Source organism: Corvus kubaryi, unplaced genomic scaffold (genome assembly GCF_017639235.1).
Source record: "Corvus kubaryi isolate FWS band 111438036 unplaced genomic scaffold, C.kubaryi_AGA036_p1.0 37396, whole genome shotgun sequence".
In the NCBI taxonomy this organism is placed as follows: domain Eukaryota; kingdom Metazoa; phylum Chordata; class Aves; order Passeriformes; family Corvidae; genus Corvus; species Corvus kubaryi.
The window spans coordinates 27,818,782-27,824,781 of NW_024581135.1; the positions used below are offsets into that span (position 1 = coordinate 27,818,782).

Consider the following 6,000-nt stretch of genomic DNA (forward strand, 5'->3'; position numbering starts at 1 on the left):
GCATCTCCATCCATTCTGCCTGTGGCAACCAGGACCAAAAGGGTCTCCTTTGTCACACACCACACAGCAAGGGGAGAAATGGGTCTCTGATCCTACCCAAAAAGCCTCAAGGTAAATAACAATGATTAAATGATTATGCTGGAGGCAACAGGGATTACCCATTTAATTGTATATAAAATTAGATGTTAGACCTGGTATAAATGCCTGCATTTTGTAATAAGGAGAGAAACTAATCAGTTTAAAGATGAGCACAGTCCTTAAAGCATGGTTAGATCCCATTTACTCCATTGAACAGAACAAGTGGATGGTTCATGTTGTAAAATGGTTTTATAAAATGTAGTGAATGAACTGTACAATGACGTGTTTTATTTGCCTCCTGTGGTTTAGATTCATATTTTGCTTTAGCATAAGTTAAACAAAATTAAGACTATGATTATGCTAAGAGGATGCAGCCAGTAAAGATAGAAAATGTTGAACTCCTCAAAGTCATAAAGAATTGTCAACTGTGCAATTAGTAAAGGCTGAACATATACACTGAAGTCTATTAAGTCATAAATGAATGAGAAAAATGTAGTGCTTGGCAATTTAATGTGTATATTTGTCTAAATTATTTTAAATTAATTGCTATTGGCTACAATCATTAGAAAATTTAAGATTTAAGTAAGGTACAGTATAAACCCTCCTATAAAGTGAATCCAGTTATATAGCCAAACTATTAAAAAAATATTTAGGCTACTGAAAAGAAGTAAGAAGGGCCAATGAGCAGAGTGCTGGGGACAGCTGGAGCTCCTTGCAGCCTGTCTCCTCTGATGCTGCCCCAGCTTGAGCACCTTGAAGCTCCTCAACTGCTGTCAGGGAGCACAGATCAGCCACCTCCAGCATCACATATGTCCCCTTTTTGGGCACCTCTGGACAATTTTCCCTCCATGTTTCCATTTTTCTAACATGAAAAAGAGGAAACTTGTATTTTAGGGGAGTTTCCTTCAAAGTCTCAGGTGAAAAAGCAGTTATTTGCCTAATTCTAATTAAGTTGTTCCCAGTCAAGAGTAGTGTGCCCCAATAGCCTTATCCAAGGTGATGACAGAGGCAACTGGAAAATGAGTGAGCAGAGAAATTCTCCCCAGGGAAATGAAACAGTACACAAATTCCCACTATATGTTCTGCATCTGCAAGGAAGAAGACATGTTCCTCCAGGACTCTAATCTTCATCACTAATATTATTATTAAATATTTACATACCACCCTAAGTTTGCATGACACTTTACAGAGATAAAAGATGCTCTCTTTGCACTGAAGATCTTAGAGCCTACATCAGACAGAGAAAGTAAAATTAGCAGAAAGAAGACATGACAAAGATTAAGAAAAGGATCTAATGCTGGTGACCCAAAAGCATTTTTAGATTGTAACAGTGTGTGGGACTAGGGCTGACAAAAGCTCGTGGCTCTGGAGCCCTTTTTGCTTTTAGCTGCCATCCAACAACCTTTCAAACTCATGGTGGTGATGTGGAGCTATTTCCCTACAGCTTTGACCCAAAGAAAGAAAATAATGGCATCCTGTAACCACCAGAAAAATATTTTTATGATCTGATTTGTCTAAGGAAAAGAAAGTCAGTCTGCAAGAGTTCAGCAGTTCTGGGCTGCACAAGTGGGAGAAGGGCCTGTGCACTACAGCACTAAGCTGAAAATAGAAGTAAGAGTTTCTTGGTCCTTCAGCTTGAGTTTCCTCCATTTTGATTAATTCCCTCACTTTATCTGGGGCTGAAGAGACACAGCAGCACCAGGAAATCAAAGCAGCAAAGGTGGACAAGTGGAGATACTCAGCACAACTCTACCTGCTCAGGGCATGGGGTGGGCACCTCCCTGGCAAAGTACAGGGAATACACCTCTGCAGGAATGATGCTAAAAGCCCCACTCGAGGAGAATAATGCGCCTTCTATAAAGTCTGTAAAATAATTTAATGTATTTTAATGCAGATTTTCCTACCATGGGTCGCCAACCCAAGCCTAACATTAAGCTGCAGCAGCCCCTCTCCTGCCTCCAGACATAGAGGGAAGCTGGCAGCCCTGCAAGAACCAAGCCCACACCGCAGCTCTCTGTTTGCAGTGCTGCACCCAAAACTCCCCGGGATGGGGAGACTGTGGAAGTGACAGCAGCAGGGACGAGGCCACTAGGCTTGAGAACAAGTGGCAGACAAAGAGGAGAGGTGCTGGAGCCTCCACCAGAAGGGTCCTGCTCAGGCGGCAAAGACCCCTTCTGGGTTCTCACTGCCCACCTATTCTATTCATTCACAAATTTGGTAATCAAGAAAATGACTTTTTCTGCCTTTTAAATTTTTAAAACTAATCTTGGCATATTCAATGCCAATGCGAGATTTCCCCAGGTTTCCCAGAAGACACACATTTGTTGATGGACCCGAGGCATCATGCAGAGAGAAGCAGCAGCACACATCAAATCCCCTGAGACAACAAGGGGCAGGACGTGCAGGGCAGAGGAGATGCAGTGTAAGGCATCCAGCAGTACAGCTCTGAAGGCACACGCATGCTCACATACACACACATATATGCATATAGGCACACACATATAAATGCTCCCAGCAATTCAGTTAGATTAATTTGCTGTGGCTATTCCATTATTTTCCTGGTAGAGTACTTAAAGAATCAGGTTAAGCCTTTGCATTAGATACACAAACAATGCTCCTTTACCTCCACATGGGTGTTGTGAGACTTTAATTAATGTTTGTAAAGTGCTTTCATATCCCCAGAAGAAAGGCACTATAGAAGTATGTAGTCTGATTATTTCATAGCATACAAAAGTAGAGGTGAAAAGAAGTAGTCTCCTCCTTATACATAAAACTACTGATCTCAACTCCTGTATTTAAAAAACCCCAAGATGTTAAGAAAGAAAAGAATTCTGACCATGAACCTACTTCCGGCTTCCCCTTTGCCTTTTTCATCTGATTTCTGGTTGAGTGAAATAATAAGCTATTGTATTGCTGTAAACTCTTTGTAAGTAGATTTGACTAAGACAACAGAGTTCAGTGCCAGCAGCTACTCTGATCATTCTTTTAAATGGAAATTTACCGTCTGCTGCATCACATGGAAAAAATATAGAACTATTTTTCACAGCTTGTTCACTGAACAGATTATTGGAGAGAAGAAAAAATAAAAAGGCTTCATTTTCTACAGATCCCAAATCTTAGCGTAGAAAGTCTTGGCAATTTCCTTTTGAGAGGAGACAGATTTCACTTTCACATTGATTTAACAATGAGAAGTGCATCCAAAATGAGGGCCTGATTCTGAGCATTTAAATTGTTAGCCATAGCTGACTCCATAGCTTATCTATGGGAGCAAAAGTGCTCACATCAATAAGCCTATGTCTGGTCCTAATATAGAACCAGTTCTCAATGTCATAAAATCTTTTTTAACAGCATCTTGTGTTACATTTAATTTATTTCACATGGTGTCGTAAAATAAGATAAAAGCTTGTAAGTCTAGAAGTCATAGTCATATTAAAAGGATGGAAAAAACCCTTCCTACCATGTATTCATGTTTATTAAGTATTATCTTCATGGAAGTTACATACTTTTAACTCCAGAATTTCCAAATTGTTTCTAATCCTAATGGCAGTCATAGAGAGCTGACAGTGAATAATGTAAACAGATTACAACATACTCACTTTTTAGAGGAGAAATTCCTTCCCAAATCTCCTCAGAGACAGGTCATCCCTTTCAGTTCAAGGCAGCAGCACAGGGCCTTACCCCTCACCTGGGCAGGGCATGGATGGACGATGTCCTTGCCCTGCCTGGTCCTGGGAAGTACAGCAGTGTGGTCTAACTTCCAAACCTAGCCCAGGAAGCTCCAGGATGATAGGCACAAGAAACACCGGCTTGTGCCAAGCATGGTTTAATCTGACAGTGGCCTAGAGAGCGCACAAGCATCTGTTCTTTAATACAGAGAAAGGCTCCAGACAGAAAAACATCCTTGGGGCCAAGAAGGCTTCACCCTTTTTTAATGGAGGTAATGGAGTGCCTCTCCTCCACCACTGAAAGTATGCTTTCTGCTTCAGCCTCAGGAGGGGAAGGAAGGGACTGCAGCCACGGTCCCCAGAACATCAGCTCCACTGGTCAGAGCATGGTGCCAATAAAGCCAATGTTGTGGGTTTGATGCCAAAAGAGCGATTCACCTAAGAGTTGGCCTTGATGATCCTTGTGGGTCCCTTCCAACTCAGAACGTTCTGTGATTTAGGGAGAGCTTACCTGAAGCCCAGGGCACACAGCCAGGGCTTCCCAAAAGACATTCATGGTAGCCTCTGGTGTGGTGTAGCCTGGCTCCCACAAATTCCCCACAGAAAAGAGGCTCCTTTTTCAGTGTTTGAGGGACAATGTCCCTGGATGCTGGGGGGGGGATGAATAGGTGGATTCAGGGATGTAAATCAGGGGGTAAATCCTGGTCTGTCTTTAGGTCCCCCAAAGCTGTATGTGCATCTGGGTGGTTGGATGCTTCTCCAAGGCTGGCAGTGGGGCAACCAAGTGCCAGATGGGCCACCTTCCTATTCACAATATGGGTCCTTTACTTGTGCAATTCTGTATAACAGAATTTATTATAAAAGTGTCTTCAGCATCTCAGAGCATGTCAGCGACCTTAGAGAGCTACTGGTATGAGTACTTTGGCAACAAGAAATAAAGGCAAAAATAAAAACTTCCCAATACTATGGTATATGAGCTAAGAGAATGTTCCATTAAAAAAAAAAAAACCATAAAATAAACACACACAAAAAACCACTTGCTCTTTTTTTTCAGCTCATATTTCCTTTGTTTATCAATGATAACCATTACTATAAGAAAATGACAAGGTCTTACCTGATGCTGCTGCTAGGAAAATGGTTTCACTACAGAAGGCCATCACAGATGTCAGTGTTTTAGGAACCAGCAGCAGATCCACTGCCTCTCCCCCAGGAAGAACAAGCCAGAGGCAAACCCAGGGGCAGTGTGGTAAACAAACACTGTGCTTCCAACCTAAGCCCTGGAAAAGAAAAGTTACTTTTGATGAACTAAAAGAATTCCTGAGGACAACTTGCAGTAAACTTTAACCACGATCTGACACGACAGTAAATAAATAACTTCAAGATAATCACACGTACCTCTTTGGTAGGCAGTGGTCTAACCCAGGCAGAGATGCTTTTAGAACATGGCTGTTCTCACCAGCCCTTGATATTTTTCTTGTGATCCAGGCAACATCACATTGAAAAACCTACGCCACAGCTGTCAGGGCTTCTCTCCAGCAGATAATTAAATTCCATTGTGACAAGTGAGCTCAAGTTTAGTGACACCATCCCTGCCAACCAAACAAGAATGAGAGCCATCAGCTGCACAGACGTTGATCGCTTTGCTGAAAGAAGAGGTGCCTGCAGTACTTACCAGCATCCTCCCAGGGTAGGTGCTCAGCCCCCAGGAAGTACCTGACAATAACATGAGTACTTGTCAAGGGATGATTGTGTTGGGATCAATGTGCTTATGCAAGAAGGCCTGACAAAAGTGGAGCAAGTCAACAAGTTTAAAGGACATTCAAGATCTTTTCCAAACCAGAAAAAGGCAGTGTTTAGCTTGGGCGGTTGCATGGTAGGCTTTTGCTAAATGCAAAAGATGAAGCCATCAGTGTTTTTTCCCTTGGATTCCCCTCTCAAGTTGCTCTTTCAGGTAAAGAGCTTATTTTTCCCTCATCTTATGTACATCCCATATTTTTGCAGATATGCCCACTTTCCTTAGAATATAGCTTTTATACTTAGCTTACCCATCAAAAATCAGACTGCACATTAGCTAATACCTAACAACTACCTTTCCATAGCTATATTGTTTCATATGTAAATCTTTTATTTCTCAGATAATTATTGAACTATACAATTTTAAGTGCAGCTGGAGGAAAACTGCATTTTTTCCTCACAAGAGAAGAATACTGCTTCTCTGCTGTCATCCCAGAGACTCCCCCAATCAATAAAGGGTGGC

At 41.9% G+C, this 6,000-nt stretch overlaps 1 long non-coding RNA gene across 1 annotated transcript in view; it reads right to left on the bottom strand.

The window, feature by feature from the left end:
* Window positions 1-5,399, bottom strand: part of LOC121670687 — a 30,545-nt gene extending 25,146 nt beyond the window's left edge. Inside the window, exons 1-2 of the long non-coding RNA XR_006018207.1 lie at window positions 5,139-5,399; window positions 4,858-5,020 (exon numbers count right to left, since the gene is read on the bottom strand). This is a non-coding gene — a long non-coding RNA (uncharacterized LOC121670687). The remainder of the gene's footprint in view (window positions 1-4,857; window positions 5,021-5,138) is intronic.
* Between the last annotated feature and the right edge of the window lie 601 nt (window positions 5,400-6,000).